The sequence below is a fragment of the Gambusia affinis genome, linkage group LG03, assembly GCF_019740435.1.
Source record: "Gambusia affinis linkage group LG03, SWU_Gaff_1.0, whole genome shotgun sequence".
In the NCBI taxonomy this organism is placed as follows: Eukaryota; Metazoa; Chordata; class Actinopteri; order Cyprinodontiformes; family Poeciliidae; genus Gambusia; species Gambusia affinis.
In genome coordinates, this window is record NC_057870.1 from 28,937,554 (window position 1) to 28,961,351 (window position 23,798).

The 23,798-nt window shown below is 37.5% G+C and overlaps 1 long non-coding RNA gene across 1 annotated transcript; it reads right to left on the minus strand.

Annotated features, from left to right (window-relative positions):
- Positions 1-978: 978 nt before the first annotated feature.
- LOC122828154 lies at positions 979-15,589 on the minus strand. The gene is made up of 5 exons (XR_006370170.1): positions 15,521-15,589; positions 7,914-8,056; positions 5,381-5,475; positions 1,939-2,080; positions 979-1,129 (listed from the first exon to the last, which is right to left on the minus strand). It is a non-coding gene; the product is annotated as an uncharacterized LOC122828154 (long non-coding RNA).
- Between the last annotated feature and the right edge of the window lie 8,209 nt (positions 15,590-23,798).

The following is a 23,798-nucleotide window of genomic DNA, read 5'->3' on the forward strand; positions in this document are numbered from 1 at the left end:
TAAGCTCTGCCACAGAAGACGCTGCAGGAAGGTGTTGGTGGAAGGGGGGAGGGACATCCTGTGGGTTATCCTTCCATGTTTGACTCCCACAGTTTCCTGAAAGCTGTGATCAGGATGCCTACATGAGGAAACTAATCCTACACATTTTTGCAAGTCCAAAAACTCAGTAGAGGTGAGCCTCTCCATTTAGGAAAAAAAAAAAAAATATATATATATATATATATATATATATATATATATATATATATATATATATATATATATATATATATATATATATATATATATATATATATATATATATATATATATATATATATATATATATATATATATATATATATATATATATATTCCAGACGTAAACACTAGGGGGCAGTAGTATTCTTTACGAGCCTCCCTTGAACATAAACCCAGCAGAGCATGTGTGTAAAAAAAAAAAGAAAGAAGAGATTCTCAACTGCATCTTCTCCTCTGAAATCCTCACTCCTAAAAATCCTTTTTAAAAGGCTGGATGAAAATTCATTGTGCTTTCAAACTGACCTATTTTGGAAGATTGGTTAGCTTCTTTTTTCCCTCACCCATATAGTATATTTGAATTATGAGGATTTTTAAAAGGTGGGCAAAAAAGCGGGAAAATATTTGGGGCAGATTAAAACAGACAACCAATTGGAATGATTTTCACAATCTCTGTACTAAAAATAGAGCTGCCATCTCTAATAAGTCTCTTATTTTCTCCAAATAACCTAAAGAACATATGACAGACTCGCATGATCATCCATGTGTGCGCCAACATGGATATATAACATTTTTCCTCCTTCTTTTATTCAATTTCATAGACTTTTTAGGACAATTAAAGACACAACCATCCTGGGGTTAGAGCTGCAGACATGCCCTTTTGTAAACACAGTAATCCCCTCCTCCATGTTTTTAGGATTAATATCAACTTTATTCATAAGCATAGCAGGAAGACTACTCGCAAAGGGACACTTAAACTACACACACACACACACTTAAACTGAAAGAAATGTGCACACAACCATCAGGTGTCATGTGGTCCGGCTCAGACACACGTGTCCTTGTCTTCTTTCCATGATGACATGATATGTAGGTGGCAGATTGCTTTGGTCTGATGAGAGAGAAAAACAATCAGATCAAAGATGGGGAGGAAGTTGTTGGGAGAGAATGAGCTGTGGTGGTAGAAGGCAGGAGTGGGCTGGGGTGAGGGTGAGAGCAAGTTCTCTTGCCTTTTGATTTGATGGATTTAGTCTTCATTCAAAGAGACAGACTCAAACACACAGGAAAGACAGTTATCTCCCCTTAAGCAGTCTCTTCTAGGATGCTGGTTATTCCTCGACAAACCTACATTTGTTGGTTTGTTCTTTTCTACCCCAACTTTTCCAGGTATATAGTTGTGCCATCTGCCGCATGATGCTTTGTCCTGACCATGTGTATTTTAATACCTGGCAGCCAATGACTCAAAGTAATTATCTTTTCTACTCATAATCCACTGTAACAAACTGTGATGATGAAATGTGATGGAGATTAATATCTACCAGCAGGAAATCACTTAGTAATTAATATCTGACATATTGTATAGGAGACAACTGGTCTAAACATGGATCAGAACCAAAATGCTTTGGAATAGAGTGTAACACAAAATTTTCAGATAATAAATATTAAAATATGCACTAAATTTAAGAAATGTTAAGTCAGCTTACCATAGCTGTGTGCGGCATAAAAAAAGTCTTGTTTAAAAGTAGTTAGGGATGAAAAGACATTTTGATACAAAATGGGGGGAGGAACCGGAAAATGAACGAATTGACTTGGAACAGGAGTGAAACGCACACATTCATGTGGTTGTAAAAACATTTCCAACTATGCCCTCTTTTTTCCCTCTCTCTCATGGACCTCCAGTGATCATCTATCCTCACTTACCTAACCCTCTGCTATCTACCCTTTCGTTGTCTTTCAGGGATGACTCTTGCTAAGCGGGGCCGGGGCTCAGGGGCTGCATTAGTGAGGCCCACAGTCTGCAGTACCCATTACAGAGCTGGAGGAGAGTTTCAGGTCCGATTGCCTGTGTGATAAAACATAAAAGCTGTTAGGAGAGGAAAAGGAGGAGGAGAAAGGGGAGTATCGTTTTAACAACCTTTGCAGTGCCATACATTTGGCAAGATGGGAGCATGATTGTGCTCCTCTGATTTCCCTGTTTGCTCAAGTCCAATGCTGATAAGACAAAGGCAAAGTCTTCAGGGCTTGTGTTTTTGCGTGGTGTCTTAGTTGGTGGCATTTTGTTCTTTTAATGTGAGCCAGAATTATGTTTGTTAGCTTGTGTATTCGCTAGTGGTTCCAGGTGGGGATTACCTGAACACTCATTATCACTCATAGCGAAGATTGTCATTGCAGACTTGCCTGCTCCACACTGCTCCCTCAAGTCTCTGGCAAAATACTGCTAATACCCACATTTCACTGATATACTGTAAGCTCCAGTGAGCAGAAAAGGGTACACACTGCACATAAAATGAACCTGTCTGGGAGGAATGTTTTACTTCCATCAGGGAAGAAAAAGCACGATAACTTCGAAATATTAGTTGTATGTTCAACAAACTCTTCTGCTGAAAGCTCTTCTAAGCTGGCAGATGAATGACTCTGTCGTTTTTGTCGACTGTATCTCATCTGAGTGAAAGCTGCTTACAAGCTTCTCCGGCAGTTTACAAATCTGTCCCCAGAAAACAATTTCACTTTCACAGATCTGCCTCACACTCATTGTTTTCTGTCTTCCATGTCCCAAGTAGGCATTATAGCCAGCTGACTCCTTCTTTAATCTCAAACGCTGTCACATTTATTGCTACCTGATTGGAGTTCTGTAGTAGCTTTACTGCTTTGTGTATTTTAATAATCGTGATAATAATTCAACTGTATTATTGCTGTTTTATCCCATTTAAAATAAAAATTCCAATGAAAATGTTCCATCTGTGCCTCAAAGGTTTAGACTTAGCAGACAGTTTGTGTGTGTTTTTAACCACACAAAAGAATGAGGCCAAAGTGCATTGATCTTATGATATTAGATATGACCACTGTGGAGATTGTGATTTTTTTCACTTTTATACAGTCTTGTGTTTAGAGAAACGTTTGTGTCAATTCAAAACTGAAACAAATGTCTTGGTTACATTAAAAAAACTTTAAGTCTAAGGGTTATGAAGGATTCTGTACCTATCTGAACATAGTGTGAGATTGTTCAACATTGATAAGGATTTAGACTATTTCTCTGCATTCTTATGAGTAATGGGATGTTTTTTTTATTTGGAAGAAAAACTTTGGCATACTATATTCTTCCTAGGCCAGGCATAAGGAGAAAGCAGGGGATTAATGTCATATTTGGACCCACACATGTATACAACAGTTGGCAGAAATTAGTTTAGTTTAGCCATCAGCCTATTGGCAGACTCCATGATTATTCTCCTTCTTATCTTTCCATCAGTGTTGGAGAAATATCTATATGTTGTAAATTTAGCATTTTTAACAGTGGTGTATATTCTTTTGGGAGGCACTGAACTCTTCAAGGGATATTTGTTCAGAGCTGATTCTGCTCTTCTATGACTTTGGTATATAAATGGTAATCCGCTGTGTTTGGTTACCCACATGTAAGCCAACAAGCAGAGGGGACATAGCAGCAACAGTTTCTTTTGCTTATTTGACAGTGATATATAGGGAAGATCATTGATAGAATAAGCTTAAACATTTTGCATTTCTCCTTGACAAAGAAACTGTGCAGAGAATCTCTCCCGAAGGCCTTGCAGCTTCATTCGCAAGATGCAATGAGGTGTGGCTGAGGTGAACGCGACTATCTCTAAAAGCAAACACAGTGCACTCACAAACCATCAAGGCGCATCTGCCTTTGTCTGCGGATCTGCCTCGCCGTCTTTTTCCACTCACAACCCCAAAATATTCTCCGACACGCAGGCTCACATATAAACTCCTGTCATTCTCAATCCTATCATCCCAATTCACGCTCCCTTTCAGCTGTTTAATCACTGCAGAGGATTGTGGGACACAGTGCTTGATAGACAATAATAACAAAACAAAAGATATTAGTTGGGCAGCCGTCGACACAGATTCCAGCCTCAGCAGCACAAAGCACTTCTGACCTTGAGCTGTTAGAAGAAGATATAGAAAGCTGTTTGTTAGTCTTCCTCAGCAATAGGCCCCTCTCTCACTTTTCCCCCACAAACAAGCACATTCACACGCATGTCCCCTCACCTATGCTCCCTCTTAACCCCAGTCTCACATAAAACTGATGCAGTGTTTCCACTAATCCCTGCAGCTTTTATAGTTCTGTCCCACTTCCTGCCCCATCCTCCCCCTCTTTCACACACAATCATACAAGACTAATCTCTTTTATTCTAACACCTAGCGGAAATGAGTGTTGCTGACATTACTGAAAGCCGCGTCCAGCACAGTTTCATATACTGTATGTAAGTCAGCAAGTATTTATGCATATCTGTACTCTAATTCATTATGTCTGCTGTTTCTTATTTTCCTATTGATATTGAATCGACTTTCTACTTTTCCTGTAGACGCAATAATTTTGATATTTGAATGAAATGTAATGTACTAATTACTTAATTGATATGTATTCAAAAAACAGTTCACGGTGCAAAGCAGCAGGGAAAACAAAGCCTCATTCTAATTTAAAAATGTTCGAAAAATTACTTGCTGAATTAGAAATAAATAATATTTTCCACAAGAGATTCTTTCACAGTAGCTGATTGAATGGAGTGATGGACTACCAAGATGGCCACTTAAAAATAGTTTCACAAGATGGCAAACAGAAGGTAGGCATAATGATGTTGCATCCGGTATTAGTGGCTCAGCTTAACAACAAAGTAAGTAGCTGTTTCATCACAATTTGACAAGTCCTTTAGGTACCTTCCCATTAATACCAATATTAATGTGTTTATGAGTGTTGGCACTGATTTAAGGCCAGTTGCTATATGAACAGAATGGGTCGTGTAGTAAGAAAAGTTAGCATCAGCACTAATGGCGAAACTAATTGAACATCAGCAACCGAGGTAAAGGAGACACAATTTAGCATTTTTAGATGTTGACAGGTTCTGTGCTGGCTATGGTGAGGAGATGAAGGGAAACGGCAATAAAAGAAAATAACCTCATGATGCTGGAGTAAAGTGACTTTTTTTCAGTCATCAATTTCACAGAACTTTTACATCAGGGTCAGTGGCCTCTTAGCACTCAAGCAATTAAGCATCACAAAGCTGAGCACAATAAAATGTGACCCAGTGTTTTGCATATCAGATGAACTGCTTATTTTCAACTGGGGTACAGTTTCTGGATACACAAACACCAGACTGTAATTTACCTGAGATCCAAGGTTTCTTTGAAGATGTAGTCCTTTGCACGACTGGCGAGATCCAGACATTCATGTGTGCATCCTTACCAATGCAGCCTTTGAAGCTGTGGGCAAAGAGGAAGAAAACTGCTAGGGACATGCTTCTGTGATATCACAGGCATTCCAGCTGTGACTCCACCTTCCTGGGAGTTGTGCATGGATTCTGGGATTCAGAGTTTTTCCCAGTCACTTTTGTTCTCTGTGAGTCCAGGCCTTTGTTTCCCTCCCATGACTAGGCCTAACATATGCTTCTATTGTGTCTTGTTCAGGAATTACTTGACAAAACAGCATCTTGTTCTGACTGTGTTTGTTTATGCTGGCTCTTGTACTATAACTTCTTCTGGATTTCAAGCCTCTTGAATCTCCCCAAAGCTCTTGAATCTGCTTTGCCTCACAATCCTTTGCTTGTTGCTTGTGCTCCTTTTTGTGCCACACTTTTTGATTTTGCTTAACTTTTAATTAATATGTGTGGATACAACTCTAATACAGCAATGACCTTTTGTGGCTTACCCTCCCCACTGAGGGTGTCAATGAGTGTCTGTGGGGCAACCTTTATGTCAACAGTCCTCACCTCACTTGTGCAGGCCATACAGGGTCAAAACATTACATTTCTGTGTTTAAGAATTCATTTAAATATCATCTAATGTTTTAATTTTATGAGAATATAGATTTGGGATTTTCATCAGGTGCAGACTGAAATCATTCCAATCACCAATGAAAATAATTGCTTAATTTATATATCTTTGTGTGTGTAGGAATGAAAATTATGTGAGTTTCTCTTTTGCAACTTTTTTGAGATAATTTAATTTATTCAGATGCACCTGTAAAGCTTTCTTTAAAGACTGAACCACTGTATCTCATAGGATTAAGACATAATAGGTGGAAATAAACCTTATTCACTTTGGTGATGATCACTTTTGGATGTGCATTAAAATAAAAATAATATTTTATGTATTCCCAGCTGTTGTAAAATAATCCCTTATTTTCAAGACTACAAGCCACTTTCACATTTCTTGTGTTTCATCTTTACTATACTAATAAAAGAATAAGAAGATTATATCAATATCATTTAATTGAGTAATGTATAACTTTGTTGTGTGCTATGATATTCGTTTATACTTCAAAACAACATCATTCTATGTGAAGAAAGGTTTTTTCATGATGTAAAAGATGGATTTTGAGTTTTGTTCTTTCAGTTTATGCTTCAGTAAAATTAGCATCTCTTGTCACTCTTGTGTTTGTGTTTGTTCTACCTGGTTATAATTTATTTTATCCTTGTGTTTTCCCAGTTCAGTCAGTCAACCTGACTCAGAGCTGGTTCCCTCTCAGTTGTTCCACCTGACCTTCATTTCTGCACACAGACCCAGGATAAATGCCTCCTGCTTTTTTCAGATCCCCCTGAAAAACGCATGAGGCCAGTGCTCAATATTTGGTTCTGTATTGTTGTTCCGTTGTTCAGTCCTCTGGCTTTCTTATTTGGGATTAAGTGTTCCCATGAAATATGATTCTGCAAATGATTACATTTTACCGAAAACACTTTTCACATTGTCCACCTGCCTTCTGCCTGCTTTTCATTCCTCACCACACCGCCACCAATATATGAAAGGATCAAAGTAACTGACATCAGCCATAAATCATACTTCTAGAATTGCAAGTATGCCTAAGTATAATATAGATTTGTGTATAACAATAATAAGTATATGTTTATTTAATTTTTTTAATTTTTGTTGAATAATAATTAAATAAGAAGGAAAAACTGATGCATACAGAGGGAACAAACATTTCTTTCTAGATGTCTTTAGTTATCAAAGTCAAGATTAGGTTATTTGGTAGACTGTTAAGGATGAAAACCTAGACAATAAAATAGACAATATATGCTTGCTGGATCTACATTGTTTCCTTAATATCACTACAAGAAGGTCACTAGATTTCTCTGTGTAGAGTTTTAGTTTCTTTCCATGCATGCTTCTGTTTTCCCCAGGTACTCCTTCTTCCCACAGTCCCAGAGCATGCATGTTCATTTAAATGGCATCCTAAAGTTACGATTAACTACGAATGTGTGCATGCACTGTTGTTTGTCTCAGTTCTCTGTGTTGGCTCTGAGACAAAGCAATGAAAAATCTCACACAGCTTCTAAATGATTATTCTGCTTTTAGAATGACTTCAGGCCTAATATTTATCCTAGATTAGCAATTATGAATGGTTTGTGTGACGCCTGCAGGTTACATTCTCTTTTCATAAAATGCTACAACAAAATACACATTTAACATTTTATTCAAATCTGTGAATAAACAAACATTTACATTCAAATATATATTTTTATTTAAATAAAAGCCAAATTCCATCCATCCAACTTTGCTAATTTCTTTGCTTTTTCCCCACTGAGCTCTCTGTACAGTTCTGCACATGACCTGTAATGGCCCATCACTTCCTTGTTTGACATGATGATATGATGCTAGATTGCAACAGTATATTTGGTATTCCATGACAAAATTGGGCTCACCTTATTCTCTCTAATGAGTTGGATCACTCACAAATGGCAGATCACAGTACTATGATAGACTAGTGATTTGTCCAGGGTGTTCCATTCCTTTTATGTGCTCGCTACAGGGACAGAGACCAGCTCTTTCATGGCCCAAAGGCAATCTGTGGGTACAGAAATTTGATGAAAATGTTATTTTCAGGTTACAACTTTTCCTGTTTTTTGCTCATTTGCTGCATATCAGTGCATCAAAATTGTAAATTCATGTTAAGTCATGAAAAAAAAGTATATTTAACAATTTTTTCTAGATGCATTCATCATTTACTATTTTATAAAATATAAGACAGGCTTTTAAAATAAAATAAAATGAAAAAACCTCACCATTTAACAAGCCAGAGTCTGGAAAATGAGTAAAATTGCTTCAACCTTCAATCCAGAGAAAACCAGCTATGGAGAAATGTTAACAATGGATCTAAAGTGAATAACGTTGTGGCACGCAGGAGTTATGTTAAAAAGGTCAGCTATTGCTTGGAGAAAATGAAGTTAGAGCTAAGGACCAGGTTGGAGACATAGGTTGCAAAGAGAACGACAACAAGCAGCATGTCCATTTCCACAAATGTGTGGAATAGCATTTTTGTATTCCTCTGGCTTTCTCTGTGCACAGAGGAGGGGGAAGGGGGCTCAGCAGTCAGTAGGTGGAAGGTGGTCTGGCATTTAGGCGTTTGACAGTATCAGTAGTGTGTGAGCGAATGTCAGGAGTGCGTGGGTGTGCAAGCTTAGGGGAGGGGTGATGAGGAGATGTTGGGGTCTTGTGGGGTTCTGAAGCAGTTGGGAGGGGCTCCGACTGAGCCACGAAGCAGATGTTGCAGATGTGAGTGGGTGTTCTCAGTCTGGAAGTCCGGGGATTCATCTCCATCTTAGTCTCCATTGAGGATTCCACTGCTTACTAGCTCATTAGCAGCCCCAGGCTTCGCTGTGAACATTTATAACGCCTGACTGGCACATTGCCAGGCTACATATAGAGCAAAGTTTAGCATGGTGAAAGTACAAGCTTTGAATTCTGAGAGGTGCTGAAGCGATGCATCATCATTTTGCATTGCTCATCACACAGTAGAGGACAGGGGTTAGGTGTGGGAGAGAAAGAAGAAACGTTTGTCAGAGTGCGGCTATTTCTGAAAAAAGGTATGGCATGTCAAGGTGCTCTGCTGCTGACACCACACAAACCTGCTTTCATCTAATTTCTGCAGATTCACATACAGTACCAGGGAGCTGGTGCCACAATTTTGAGTAAACATCTCAAAGACATTCCCCAGTGTCATTGTTGGGTTACTCCATGGTGTCAAAAATTCCCATCATTAATACATGCATGCACCAATTACTCTACAAATCAATTATTTAGTCTTCCCATGAATTAACCATCCAAGCAATCAGCCACATATGAGAAAGTCAATCACTGTTGATCTAATAAAAGCATCCAACAGACTCCTGATACCAGTATGGCCTTCTTCTACCTCAGACAAACATGATGGAGGGAAGACAATTGATGCTACATTTGAACTTTTTGCTGGCAGTGTAGCCCACAGCAATCTGGTATTATTATTTCCATTACTTTATCCTAATGTAGGCATTTTATGGCATATGGTTGGCCATTTCAGCTTGAAGAATGTGGACCTATATTCACTTGCGTAAATGTTGTATCATCACAACAAGATTTGATTACACTGAACTTATTGACATCTTCAAAAAAAATAAAAAATCTGAACATGGTTTTTTTTTTATTGAATAATTTTTTTTTCACAAATTGCATAAAGTCAGAAATGAGATCTGCTTTCATGTCTTGAACAAATTTAAAAAAAAATATATTTTTCTGAATCAATGTGGTGTGTTAAATATAAAAGGATTATTTAATTAAAAATGTAGCTGATATGGCCTAATTGAAATTGCAGAGGCCCCTGGAGACAGCGTGTTGAAAGAGATCCCTCCTTGACATTTGAACTCAAAGTTTCTTACTGAAACTGCTCACAGAAATAGCAGAAGACTGGATGCTAATGCACATATTGTGTTGACCCAGCATCTTTGCCAGCTGCATTTTCTACATAGTTTTATAGCCATTTAAGCAGGTCAGAATCAGATATGAATTATTCTAGTTTAGTTGGCTAGACTCTATAATTTAATAAAGGAGAAAAAAAAATCAACACTCAACCTGTAGAGTCTTACAGACCTGAATCATTCAGACTCCTTCAGCATCAGCTGCTCTATCGGCCTTTTACATCTACCCTGGCCATTAATTGATTAAAATATCAGTAAAAGTGGTTAACGGGGACACTATGCCATTTAGTTTTTTATGCCAACAGCTGATGTAGTACTACATTGATGTAGAGGTTTATGTTTATACTTGCTTTGAGATGAAGCCAGGAGATAACTGGAATCAGAAAATAAATATTTATTTTAAAAATAATGTCCTTAACACTTCTACATGTGCTAAACAAGTGTATAAAGGTTTTACGCTGCATGTTTTATTTCTTCATGTGATTTTATACACAGGGGACTGAAAGCAGAGACACCAATAGATGCAATAATTATTTTTCCTTGAGGTTTTAACATGACCTGTTTCATTCTGAGTCATCAGAGCACTTAAATTTCCATGAACATCACCTCAGATGGTGCCTAATTAGCCACATAAACAAAAAGGATCCTTGTTAGTACAGATTGATTTGCTATCACACCCCAATGATGCTCCACACCTCAGTAAGTTGGTCTGAAGAGTTAATTAGAAATAAGTTTTAACTGTAGCTGCTTTTCAAGACAGATAACTAATATTTGTTGCCTCTGTTGTATGTGAAGCTACAGCTTCACCTACCTAAAGCTGTGCAAACATTTAGCTACAGCTAACAGGATTTATAACTACTATACATGTCACCGGAAATGATTGACAACTGTTCTAAATAAAAATGAGCATAAGTAGTTATTTTACATCAGACTTTATCAATCCCCATTTTCTTCAATAGATGCCTTGCAGATGATGCTCATCTACTGTATATGATGATTTAACCTTGACTTTTCTCTATTAGTCCTCCACTTGTTTAACTTTTCTGAAACCTATTCTGCACTTTGTATTTATAGGGTTCAGGGACTGGTCAAAATGGAATCAGAAAGCAGCTCAAGTTGAAATGAAAATGTTTGAAGTCGTTGAGCCTTGGGAACTACTGATCAATTTCAAAATATTGGAAGAGAAGCTGGTTCCTCAGGAGCAAAGTAAAAATGAATGATTTAAAAGTCTTGAGCAGAACTGTATGTGATAGCTAGGAATCTGAGAAAGCCTCATTATCTTCAGCCTCCATATTTTGAGTGAGGGGATCATCTTTATCTTCTGCTGTTGATACCTACAGCACTCCCAGATGCTTTCAACAAAGTGAGTCAACGTTTTGGCTGATAACAAGCTCTGACTTTAAGTGTCACGTTTTGAGGTGGTGAGGTAGTCGCAGCGGACCAAGGTTGTTGAGAATGAAATGATTATTTTAATGATGATGTTAAAAATACAAAAGTCCAGGCAGCACAGAATGAGGAGGAGGCTAATGGGCTCAATACTGGTGGCAACTGGTTCAATATAACTGACAACAGACCTGACTGAAGACAAGACAACTGGATAGACGACTAGACAAGAACCGGACAAGGAAACAAGGTTTAAATACACAGGGAGACAATCAGTGGAAACAAGGAACAGGTGTAGCTGATCAAGGGGAAAACACAGAGACTCCACAGAACACAGAAACCCATAAATATACAGAAAAACTCAAATTCTCACAATTAGAAGGTTACTTGCATTCAATTTGTGCAAAAATAGAAAAAAAATCTTTTGAATGACTTTTTCATTTTAACACAGACCCATCAAGAGGACCTGGTGCTGAATATTCTTAATATGCTCTTTGTTTATAAGTGATACACAATGTGGTTCAAAAGAGTGATGCATAATTATGGAATGATTGGAAGTCAATAAACATCTTTTGGAGAATAGTCAAACTAGACAAAGAACTAGACACCTCATGTCATGGTGTCTTGAAATGAGGAACATTATTGTGCTGATTTCCATTTCAAAATGGGGTAGTAGACAGACAGTCCTCTACGTCTGGTCAAAGTGAGAGAACTTTGCTTCGTTTTTTGCTGACCTTCTTTTCCATTAAAAATAAGTAAAAAATATGAAAAGATAATTTGTTTGTCATAAAATCCAAAGCCATGCAAAAATTTCACATCTGCAGGTCAATTATAATTTTATAACGTCTTTTTCTTTAATTTTGTGAAATAAAAATTTTTCTCAGGAGTTTTTGGAAAGTCAATACAGTTTTTTAGGTCTGGATACATACAGTGCTGTCCTAACAGATTTCTTTTTTGCTTCTTTTTGTGGCACTCGAATGTTTTAGGACTTAAAAAAACATTTTGAGATCAAACAATTTTTAAAAAAAAATCTGTTTATTTGGGACAGACATACAACGACATAGACAAACTGAAAGAAAACAGCAGTCCCATGTTTATGTCACAGTGCAATAGCAAAAGCTAATTCGCAGCTCTTGTCCCTAGATGGGCTTTAAAAAAAATAAATAAATAAATAAATCCCTCTGAAAGTAATCATCCTAATACAAAGGCCCATTTTGAACTTAGTTTACTGAGGGGTAAAAAAAAAAAAAAAAAACCTACCCAAACCAGCTGCCAGAAAAGGAATCTTTTGAAATTATTGATTAATTTGACATTTTTGTGGTTGAGCTGAATTTCAACAGTAATCGGGCCTTGGTTGGTCTGATTTTTTTTAACTATAAAATCAGGAAAACACCTGGATAGAATATGTCTGATAACATGAAGTAGGCTAAAACACCTAAACTGATAGATATTCTACAGAAATGCAGCAAGTCCACCAAAAAGAATAAATAAAAAAAACAAAAACACAGTGAATTTAGCTTTTGAAGTAGCTTGTCTAAAGATTCTGTGGCATGAATATTTGTGGTCCACAATATTTTAATATGACAAAAAGGTGAAAAGAGATGCATCCTTAATGGAACAAATGTTCAGTACTATTTATTTATGTCAGCTGACCCATGTACATACATGAAGTTTCATACATGAAGGTAAAAGTTTCTTTGCCTTCATTTCAGGCAAAGAAAAAGAGAAGAATGCAACTGAAACATAATGTGATTATGCACCTTTGATTCTTTGTGTGTGACAGATATATTATTCAAATCAGAAAAATAGCAGATCTCCCCGAGTGAAATTTCTTATTTCTGCTCCACTCATGATCTGTTAATGTCGATTTGATATGTTAAAAATCATGTACACTCAAAGTTTTCAGTGATAATTGAGTTTCAGTGGATTCAATGGGACAGTCTGTGGTACACTAAATAAGAATCATGGGGGCATTCAAAAAATAGAGATCAAAGGAGGCGCAAAAATAAGTCAAAACATATCTGTGCAGGATAAATGCAAAATGTCAAACACAGAACAGCAGAGCTTTGGACTTGATGGAGGGAGAGCAGATCAACATCCATTAAGCCCCCATGTGGGTAACTTTTTTTTTTCTTTGATCGGCATGTCATTTGTCAATAAGCTGCTTCATTTGCTGGCCTCTGGCAGAGTGTGCAAGCGTGCGAGTGTATGGCTGTATGTAAGGCCGGGCATTCTCTGTTAATCAGTTTGAAATAATCAGGCCTCTGTTACTGCCCTTTTGAACCAGAGGGGGAAACCCAGAGCTTGCTGTCATTCAACACAAAAAGTGACACAAAGTGGGAGCTTGCTTGAGAAAAGAGAGGAAAGGATGAAAACAGGGATAAAAAGAGTCAAGTCAAGTTTTTTTTACTGCAGACTTCAGGAAGAAAGAAGGACAGAAAGGCACTAGAGCAGCAGACATCCTTACAAATGTTCTTCAACTTACATAGATTATTGAATCCTATTTACAAAAAAATGTTTTAAAGGGAAAATGCAGATGCACATTGCTTTCTTGGTGTTATGGAGATGGTGTTACAGTTTATTGTTTTCAAATATATTTTAACTCTCCAGAAAAAAAATTTAAATGTGTCAACAAGAAATATTTCCAGATTCTGAGCAGCCAACTTTTCTTTTTATTTTATTACAACACAAAATGTCATAATTTCATAAGCAAATAGAACAATGCTAGCATACTGTGAAAATGGCCTGTTACACAAGAGCAAGTAGGACTCTCCATGGTCTGTCACTTCTACAGCACATCAACCAGTGGCTTTATTGAATTTAATGCAACAGTGGCCAAACCTATCACCAAATACAAGAATTCTATCAACAAAATTTAAATATTGAGAGGAGGGATATAAAAAGATGATGACACACTGATGTCACTGCCTGTTTTCATATGTATTGCACACATATGTCCAATTTAGAAATGCTAATCCTTTAACTTATCCAACACATGTCTGTAGAGCAATCTTCTAATGAATAATTAGGCACTAACTGCAACTGAGCATGTCTGCTCGGGTAGATAATATTTCAGTCCCCGGGTGTTACGAGAACAGACTATTAACATGCTCTAAAAGTACCCCGTTTCTGTGCAGCAAAGCATCATGGTACATTTAAAAGGTAGTTAACATTTCAGATGTGCTCACAGGCTTATCCATTCTCTGTCACTACAAACAGGTGATGACTTCACTGGTTGAAAGGAGCTTTAATTCCAGATGACTAGCAGCAAACAATATCACACGCGTGTGCAGCCAGAGAGGCCTGCCAGAAATGCCACCACTGGGGAAATAGAATGTGCTAACATGCATAATCTCCTACTGCAATGTAAATATTGTACTATAAAACCCAGTCAATACAGAGTAGGGAGTACGCCTGGGTCCTCCTGTCTTAAATCACCCCATTAAGTACTCGGTATGGTGTGAACAGTTCAATTAAATTCCCTTTATCTTTGTAGCACCACTTCATAACAAAACATAATCCTGGAGAAGGTAAAACTTCAGGTTCAGTTAAAATACCATTGCATTTAAGAATGTACAACAACTGGAAATCATATCAATGTAGTTTCAATGTTAAGATATCAGTTTGTGATTAAACTGTATTTTATTCACTGTGTTCCATCCCATTGTCAGCATTACTCACTGTGAGGTTTAGCTTTATAGCTGATGTTAAATTATGCCGCTGCATAGAGTATCAATCAGTCCCTTATATTTACCCATCAGACTATCTATGTAAATTATTTTACTTTCTCAAGGAAGGGATATTGTTATACATTCATAAAGAGCACTAGCTTGAAATTATGTCACATAACAGTGCTTTATTTTCAGTATTAGACATTACCAAAAAATAAGAAAATTCCTATGAGCAATTAATGGAATCAAATATTTACTTTATTTACTGACCATTAAAAAAAAAAAAAAAAAACTAAAGTAAACTACATGAGGACAAGCCAGGAATAAATAAACGTCTGGTAGCGATAAATGTTTGAAATGTTTGCAAGCCTATAATGACATTTATGATTATGAAGACATCACTGTCTTGAAACCTTGTAGAAGAAGAACTCCACACATCTTGTGATTAACTCTTTATCTTATCTAGGGAGGAAACAGGAGAAAGAATTCTACTTCTTCCTTATATATCTGTACAGAAGTTTTTACCTTTTGGCCATCCTCATCATTCTCTTGCTCTCTGGACATCAACAATCAAGCAGGATAGCAGTTCAGCTCTTCATCATCAGTCCCTTTCCCTTATGATGAGTTTGAGTTGCTCTGAGCAATAAGAGGAGGCACCAAGTTTGACATGTTTGGCTCAAAACAGTGTTTGTTTTCTCTGTCCACCACCATGTATTACCATAACAGCAGAAAAGAAAAGGGGTTACTTGGTAGGCTGAGTCAGAGGTGGTTTTACAAGTGAAGGACAAGGGACCAGATTTTTTTTTTTTTCAGGAGTTGCATAAAAAATGCCTGAGGAATATTGGCAGAGAAAAATAAAGTCTCAGTAATCTTAGAGTCAGACAAACAGGCAGCATTGACAAAACAAAATTCTTGCCAAGAATCATTTTGTGCACAACTCAGACAGGAGCATGATGACAACATATCTGTTGGCTGGATTGAAACCTCACACGTGTTTTGTTCTTTTTCTGTAACACTAAGGATCCCAACTTTAAAATCCTACTTCCATATCTGAGATGTTTCTCCAGTGAGGAAGAAACCTGAATGGCAGCTTAAGTGTTAAGTGTTGAGTGTCTCAAGCCGAGAACAGGTTACTTTCACACAAGAGGTCAGAAAATTTACCAAGATATTCTATTCCTCCAAATACAATTTTAAAATGCCATAAACATGAAAATTATCATTAAAATCCTGTAATAAGCCAGTCAAAATAACCTGGAAATTCAGCCAGACAGAATATGTTTAAAAAAATTTCTTTTAAATCTAAAATCGGCAGACATAAGGAATCCTTTGCAGGAGCACACCAGAAACTCTGGAAGGGTAGAGAACAAGTTAGAGACTGCCAAAGAGTAAATGAATTTCAGAGGACTCAAACTGAAATATTCCAACTTTTTTATGATTAGTATGAGGTCTTTGATCCTGATGGAATGCTCCTCAAGAAACTCTGCAGCCCCAGAAATCTCAAAGAGTGTGTCTGTCTCCAGACAGATCCTCATCAGCCTGCATGCTGTGAAGTTCCTCTCTGGAGACAAAACCAGGATCAGTATGGTGGGGTGATGACGTCATAACACACAATATAGAAACCGAGTCATGGCCAGACATTTTTAGTGAAACCTGTCAGCAATATTTTTGGAATCCAGAGGGTGAAACAGGAGAAAGCAAAGATCTGATTATGTATCCAAAAAGCTCAGATGTCAGGACATAAAAACAAGGTCAGTGTCAGGAGATCAGATGAGGGCAAGGCAGAGAAATCTAGGACAAAAATCTAGGTCGCAATGAGGAGATCAGATGAGGGCAAGGAAAACCACTGGACGTCCACTGACAGAAGTGTTTCATAACCTGGCAGACTGGAGAGCATTTAAACAGAGAGGGTCACAGTTGAGTGAATTTGTGCTGATTGCAGCAGAGGAGGTAGGCATGGCTGAGTGGAGAGAAGGAACTATTTTAAAGCAATAAATTCATAATCACTGTAATAAAATCATTCATAAAATAATCACAGAGATGATTCTAATAGTTTTGTCTATTAGAAATAATTCCAGTCTGTGTGTGTTTGTAGGAGAAATTCTAGATGCACCGTTAATCAGGCTCTAAAGATCTGATTTCTACCCACACTGAATGATAACTATAACATTGTCTTTTACACTACAGTTGGAGAGGACAGTCTGTGTGACCCGTCACAGATGTGAGAGTGGCGTACGGCAGCGATCCTCAAATCCAGGCCTCGATCTTTAGGAGTGGTTCTGCACACCTGAATCGAATGGCCAAATCACCTCCTCGGTACACTGTCAAGTTCTTCAGAGTCCTTCTAATGACCTCGTTATTTGACCCAGGTGTGTTGTAGCAGAGAAACATCACTTTCTTTTTCTACTGCTCCCCATTTTGCATTATTTGCTGTTATTTCAACTTAATGGGGAGTTTCAGCTGCACTACAGCATCCCGGTCACTAAATTATGTATCTGTAGGGATTAAGGTCAATCCAGCCAGCTAAATATAATATTTGTATGAAAAGTGTGACTGCAAACCCCTTGAACACGTTTGTATTATAAAGTTTACACAACAGCAGTCCTGTGCAAATGCAAGAATTCACACATTAAAATTGTAAAGATAATAGAGATTTTTTTAGAAAGGCCTCCTTGTATGAGTTGTGCAGTCTTCCATGCGCCACCACAGCATCCCCTGTATGGGCAACAATTTTAACAGCAAAATTAAATTCTTACCTTTTTTGGAGTTTATAAATGTCTTTTGCTGTCAATGAGTAAGGCAGAAAAAATTGGGATATTTTAGTTTGATAAGACAAACCAAATGAAAATAAAAATATTTCTATTTGGATTTTTTTGGCCCCACAATACAAAATAAATGAAAGCTATAACTTCAGCTAATGCTAATGTTTTCACAATATAGCTGGTTACTAGACTATGCAGTCAATTTGAATAAAGTAATATAGAATGAGTTGAACGTATTGATATACAGCGTGCGGGTAGGCTTTATGCCTACACATGTGAGATATGCAGAGTGATGATTAATAGCATCTATGTTTTTCCAGACTTCCAAATTGTTCCCACTAGCAGCTTAACAGACAGAGGTTAGTACAATTTAACCCCTGCTCATTGCCTCACTCTCCAGGCCATATCCAGCATCACTGAGTCTGATTAGACTCAAAAACATGCATAAATCATACTTTGTCAATTATGTTGCCAATTCATTACATATTGCACCCTATTTTGCTCAGCTATTACAGTGATTTACAAAGGCCAGGACAATGTACAGTGGGTCTGTTTGCCCTCAACATTTTCCATGCAAATACCAGTTTACTGGGCTGGATGTTGCCAGGTGTGTTTGTTTACAAATCCCTCTCTATACATCATGTATCATCACATCAGTTTGCATGTGTTTACACTTATATTTCCTTCCATCTACATCTTACTAATGTCGGAATACACCTTTCGCACTCTTCCCCTCCATGCACCCCTCCTCCTCCGGAGAGGACCAACAAGGGCTAAAATTTCACATCGAGCCAATTAAGCTGACAGGAAGCTGCTGTGCTGGCACGAGCATATGTTTACGATCTCATTATAAACAGTCTTCCTTGTCCTGATAGGGACCGCCTCATCATTATTCGGTGCCAGGAGTAATTCCCAGGTCCTTAATTTGGCAAGGCTCTGAGTCGGCCCACCAAGATTGGAAAGCTTTGCTGAGATTGCTATTACCTGTGACTCAAAGGTGGCGATTGCTGGTTTTTTTTCTATTGATGGTGCAGAAAGGGGGAACCAGGTAAACTCACTTCAGAATGAGTTTATCTTTAAAAACCTTGCATTTTTGTTCAAAGAATACCTTTAGTGCTGAATGTTTTTTACATAACAATCTGTGAATGAGTCATTTATTGCTCTTAGAAGCCTGTCCTTTTCCAAAAACACTGTTATTATGACCTTTTGTCACATTCACAAAAATACTGAATTTTTTACCCAAAACTAAACCTTTCAAAAATGCAATGAAAAACATTGGTTTGTAGCACAAACCTAACAGACACATTTTCTCAAAATAGATACTTTAATGCAAAAAGCAAACTTTTTTATCATTTATTCTGCCAAATGTCGATAACATTTTTGGAGATTAGCGATTGTTTTCAAATGCCAGTTTTAAATAATACTATCTAAAGTTTCAACCAGAGATTTACATGCAACAAATAAAAAAGTCATAACTTTTATCTGAAGTTTAAATCAGATCAAACTTCTCTTTTTTATATGAGCAGAATCACCAGTATATTTATATTTGCTAAATGCCACAGTAATGAAAGAAAATATATGCCAGTTTTTTTATTGTCTTCAACATCAAATCAGACTTATTACTGCCTCCTTGAACAACTGAGGGAAACCCCTGATGATGTCATGACTCTGGAAATTGCTAATATGCTAACTGACACATTTTAGTGGGGGCACATGTATGGATATATGTTAAGGTCACATCTAGAACACACTGCTTTCTTTCAAGATTTGAAAATCAAAAGAAATCAGCCAAGATATCCAGGAGAGAATTGTGAAACTGAAAACATATGGTACATTCTTTTGAACATGTTTTCATAAACTTGATGTATATGATTTGCCTAAAACATAACTGCAGTTTGACACAAAGTGGAAAAGTTCAAAATGTATGTCAGCTGACTTCACATTTATGTCGTACAGAGAGATGCTCTTCGCATGCAATATATAGCAATAAAGAAAGCCACTTCCGTACTTTCAGCTTGCAGTCATTCTGACATTCCCCTGCAGGCTTTACACCTGTATGGATAAGTCACATTGGGAATGCTTTCGTGAATTAAAAGTGGTTAGAACTGGTACATATTTTCATGCTCTGGTGCACAGGGAACTCTTGGGCTTGTGCATGGGCACCACAGTCTGTTAGCTGCAGCTGTGTTGCCGCTGGTCATCTCAGTGTTCACACAAAAGGAAAATACATAATCAGTCAGTGAAGCATTTAGAGCATAAATGCAGTGATGGAAGAATGCTTTAAAGCACTGTTTAGACAGCTTAAAGGGTTAATAAAAAATAAAATCCTGACTGAGTCATGAATATTAATGGGCAGCACATTGGAATCCTGCGATGCACTAACATAACAACACCAGCAGAGAAGAACATCCCTGTAAAAATCCACAAGTTTTATTCAAATTTTCTCATGGAGATGTTTTCTCTTCTTGTTACCCTGAGGAAAAGACAAACTTAAAAACACTTGGAGTTTTACTGCAGAACAGAAATAACCCAAAAAATGAACTGTCTCCGGTGGTGTTAAAGTTAAATCAACCGGAAGTGATTTCACACTGTTGTGACAGAGTTTAATATAAACATATGGCTTTGAAGTGGAAGGGAGGATGAGTGTGGAGGAAGTAGACCAAATTTCACTAGAGACTCCACAAGACTTCTGGTGGCACCTGACAAGGACATTTATACCATCACCTCCACTGGTTCAATGGGCCATGAAAATCCGCCAGCAGTGCATCTAATGCAGCGCTCCACTTCTGAGCACCAGCAGTCGGCCAGCTATCCGGCTGCTAAGTGAAAGTGAATCTACATCAATAATAATTAGTCCATGCCGAGCACTTTGCCCCACTTATTATCTGCAGCCGTTTTGATCGAGATGGTTGTTTTTTTTTCCTAGTAGTGCACGGCATATTTAATTCATGTTACCAGTCAGGTACAGGGGAGGAAGTACAGTGCTGCCCCACATCAGAATGCCCTAGGGCAACAGTTTTTGCAAAGAACGGGAGCTTGTATCAAAAGTGCCTTCTTTGTGGACCCAAGAGAGTGACTAGAGTTTTGTTTTCTATTGCCCTCTGCCCCTGCATGGAAATTGGCAGTTTATTTTCCAGCATGTTTTTGTCACACGGGCTGGCTAAGATTTTCACGGAAACCCAAGAGAGCAAATGTTGCTTCTGCGCGTCTTTTGTCTGAATTAAATCCTGCCTTCGCTTGCCTCTAAGTTATGCAAGTCCCAAAAGAGTTGATGGAAAGTAAGCAGATATCACCCAGTGTGAGTTCAGCTTATTGCTTCCTAGAAGCTCAGCAGGGTGTGCATGCATAGTTTTCAGGATGGCTGCAGCAAATACCACACTAAAGCTCACTGAATGTGAAGGTCAAGGTAAATATACAAAAACGAACCAGTTTTACCAACCTACCTGGCAATATATTTGTTTTATTTATTAGATAAATAACACGTGCACTGCTCAACATTCTGTTACCTGGGGCTGGAAAATATCTATTTTTTATGCTGCTACATTATTGTTTATAAAATTTTGAGATGTACCATATGTACCATATTACTGTCCACATGGATAATATGGGTGTATACATATTAGTGATTACATTAATGTGAATGATTAATTTCAATATGTAACAATGCCAAATGAATACTTTGGCAGAATTGAAGGATTTGATCCTATGTAGCCCGATAGACTAGCATTAATTCATCATTTCATATATTTGACACAAGCATTTATTTAAGAAATTTGGTCAAAATTTGTTTGATAGCGTCATGTGGTTTTGTCACATCCACAGTACCAACCTCTTAAAGAAGATGTAAGAGTGAGCAGTCATAAAAACAGTGTGGAAATGTTTGTTTTAGTTCTAACATTTATCACTTTTCTTATTTGGAGAGAGATCTTTTCTGGTCAAACAAAGTTCAAGTTTAACTTTGAAAAAGTGAGAGTTGGTAACCCCGCTTTTAAGCTTTGATCTGCCCATAAGCAAACAAACAAACAAACAAACAAACAAATAAACAAACAATGCAATGCAATACAATGACAGGTTTAGATATACTTTGGTAAATGTTGCAAACAAATTGCAGCATCATCAAGTCCGAATCGTTGTAACCACATTCCTGAACACAAGGCACCTCTGTTAAAAACATACACTAAACATCAGAAATTAAAGAACAAGAACACTTAGCAGGAAGTATGTTTTTAACACAAAAATTACGTCATCGTTTTTCAACTGATGCAAGATGTGGTGGTTATTAAAAATGCTACTTTTCGATACACTTGTGCGTGTCTTTTTCTTGTCTACATTATTAACACACAATGTTGAATCTTATGAACAGCAGGTCCATTTTCAAGTCAATAACATCAAATCATCTTTCCCTCATTTATCTCAAGAGGTGGCACAGAAAAGCTTTTTTTTTTTTTCATCTTGTTTGAATGTCATTTATGTTGTGTAGTGTTAAACATTTACAAATGCAGTTCATAATTCAAGTGAATATGAACCAATTTCCTTACTGCCCCCTAACTTAAAGCTCTGGGAGAAAATAGAAAATGGATTATATTAATGTGCTACGCAAACGGCATGGCAGAAAGCATACTGAATCATTCCTGTGGTCTGCTAAGAGCTGAGGGGAAAACTGAACTCAGCCAAGTAGTAAGTGTAATGACACTCATGAGAGCTACATCAAAACCCCACAGTGCTAACATGTCCCCTGACATGATGCTGTGGTCAGTGGAGGGAAATCAAATGTGATGATCATCCTAAGGGTGTAAGACATATTTATCTGTTTATCTATCCTCCACCTGTTGTGTGTGTGGGTCTGGATTTATTAGGTGCAATTGCATAGCTCTCTGCTGACACCTCAGAGGGCAAAGGTCCTGAGAAGGAATTCATCCTTTAATTCCTCTAAATAAATTGATGGCGGGTTAACCGCAGCAGTAGTGCGGTGGCACAGGACCAGCATCACACAGCAGTCTGCCTGACTGCAACAATTTGCCTCCAAGACATGCTCAGGAGGATAGAGATCAGAACGAGAAACAGAAAGAGACAGACAGATAGGGAGCACTGTGAGCGCTACAAAGTAAGAGAGAGGCAGGCTGTATGTGAGAAAGGAGAGGTAGCAGAGATGAACAGAGAGCAGCAAGGCAACCTGAAGGACACAGAGAAAATGATGGGGGCTGGGTGGTGGGGACGGGCGGAGGACGGGGGCTTGTGTGAAAGAAATTCTGCTCATATGGGCCTATGCCGGCTTGTAAAATTGAAATTCATCCAAGGCAGAATGCACCATCCATCATATTTCTATTCTTGACTTTTGGAAACAGAGATAGATTTAGATAAATAAAGCTGCTTTTCATCACATGCAACACATTGCCTCCCTAATCTCCTCCACAATCTTAACGTACAGGACCATTTCTTAAAAGTGCTTCTCATCCATCAATAAATGATTCTTTTAAATCCATTTTATCTGGTACAAAAAATAAATCAGCTGGCAAAAAACTTGTGAAACTTACAAAGTTATAGATTTGATGTATCTAAAAGTTCAGCATAATCACAATTAAATTTAATGATCTATGTAAAACAAGGCAAATGAAATTTAGAAGGTAAGAAAATAGCTTTATTTAAATCAATGAGTGTACACAACAGTGGGACTTTGAAAGCACCGTTTAGCTGTAAAAGTTTAACATTTGCAGCAGATGTGTGTTAAAAGAGAACAGAATGAATATTATGATTTCTTAAAATGTCAAAAACACCTTATTCAGCTGAAAATAAAACTATTTGTACAATGAAATCCCAGTTTATTATTAAAAACTACAGAAGAACATGACAGGAACCCTGAAATAACATAAAGTTTTGTGGTAAAGTTTCCAGCTTCAATTCATGAAGTTAAAACTCAAATTACAATTTGTCCACTGTGATGGGCAGATGCTTGGAGATTTAGAAGGCCATTCTACTTGGGATGTGACCAACCACAATAATTATTGTTTATGAACAAATAAATAAACAAAAACTCACACTAAGTA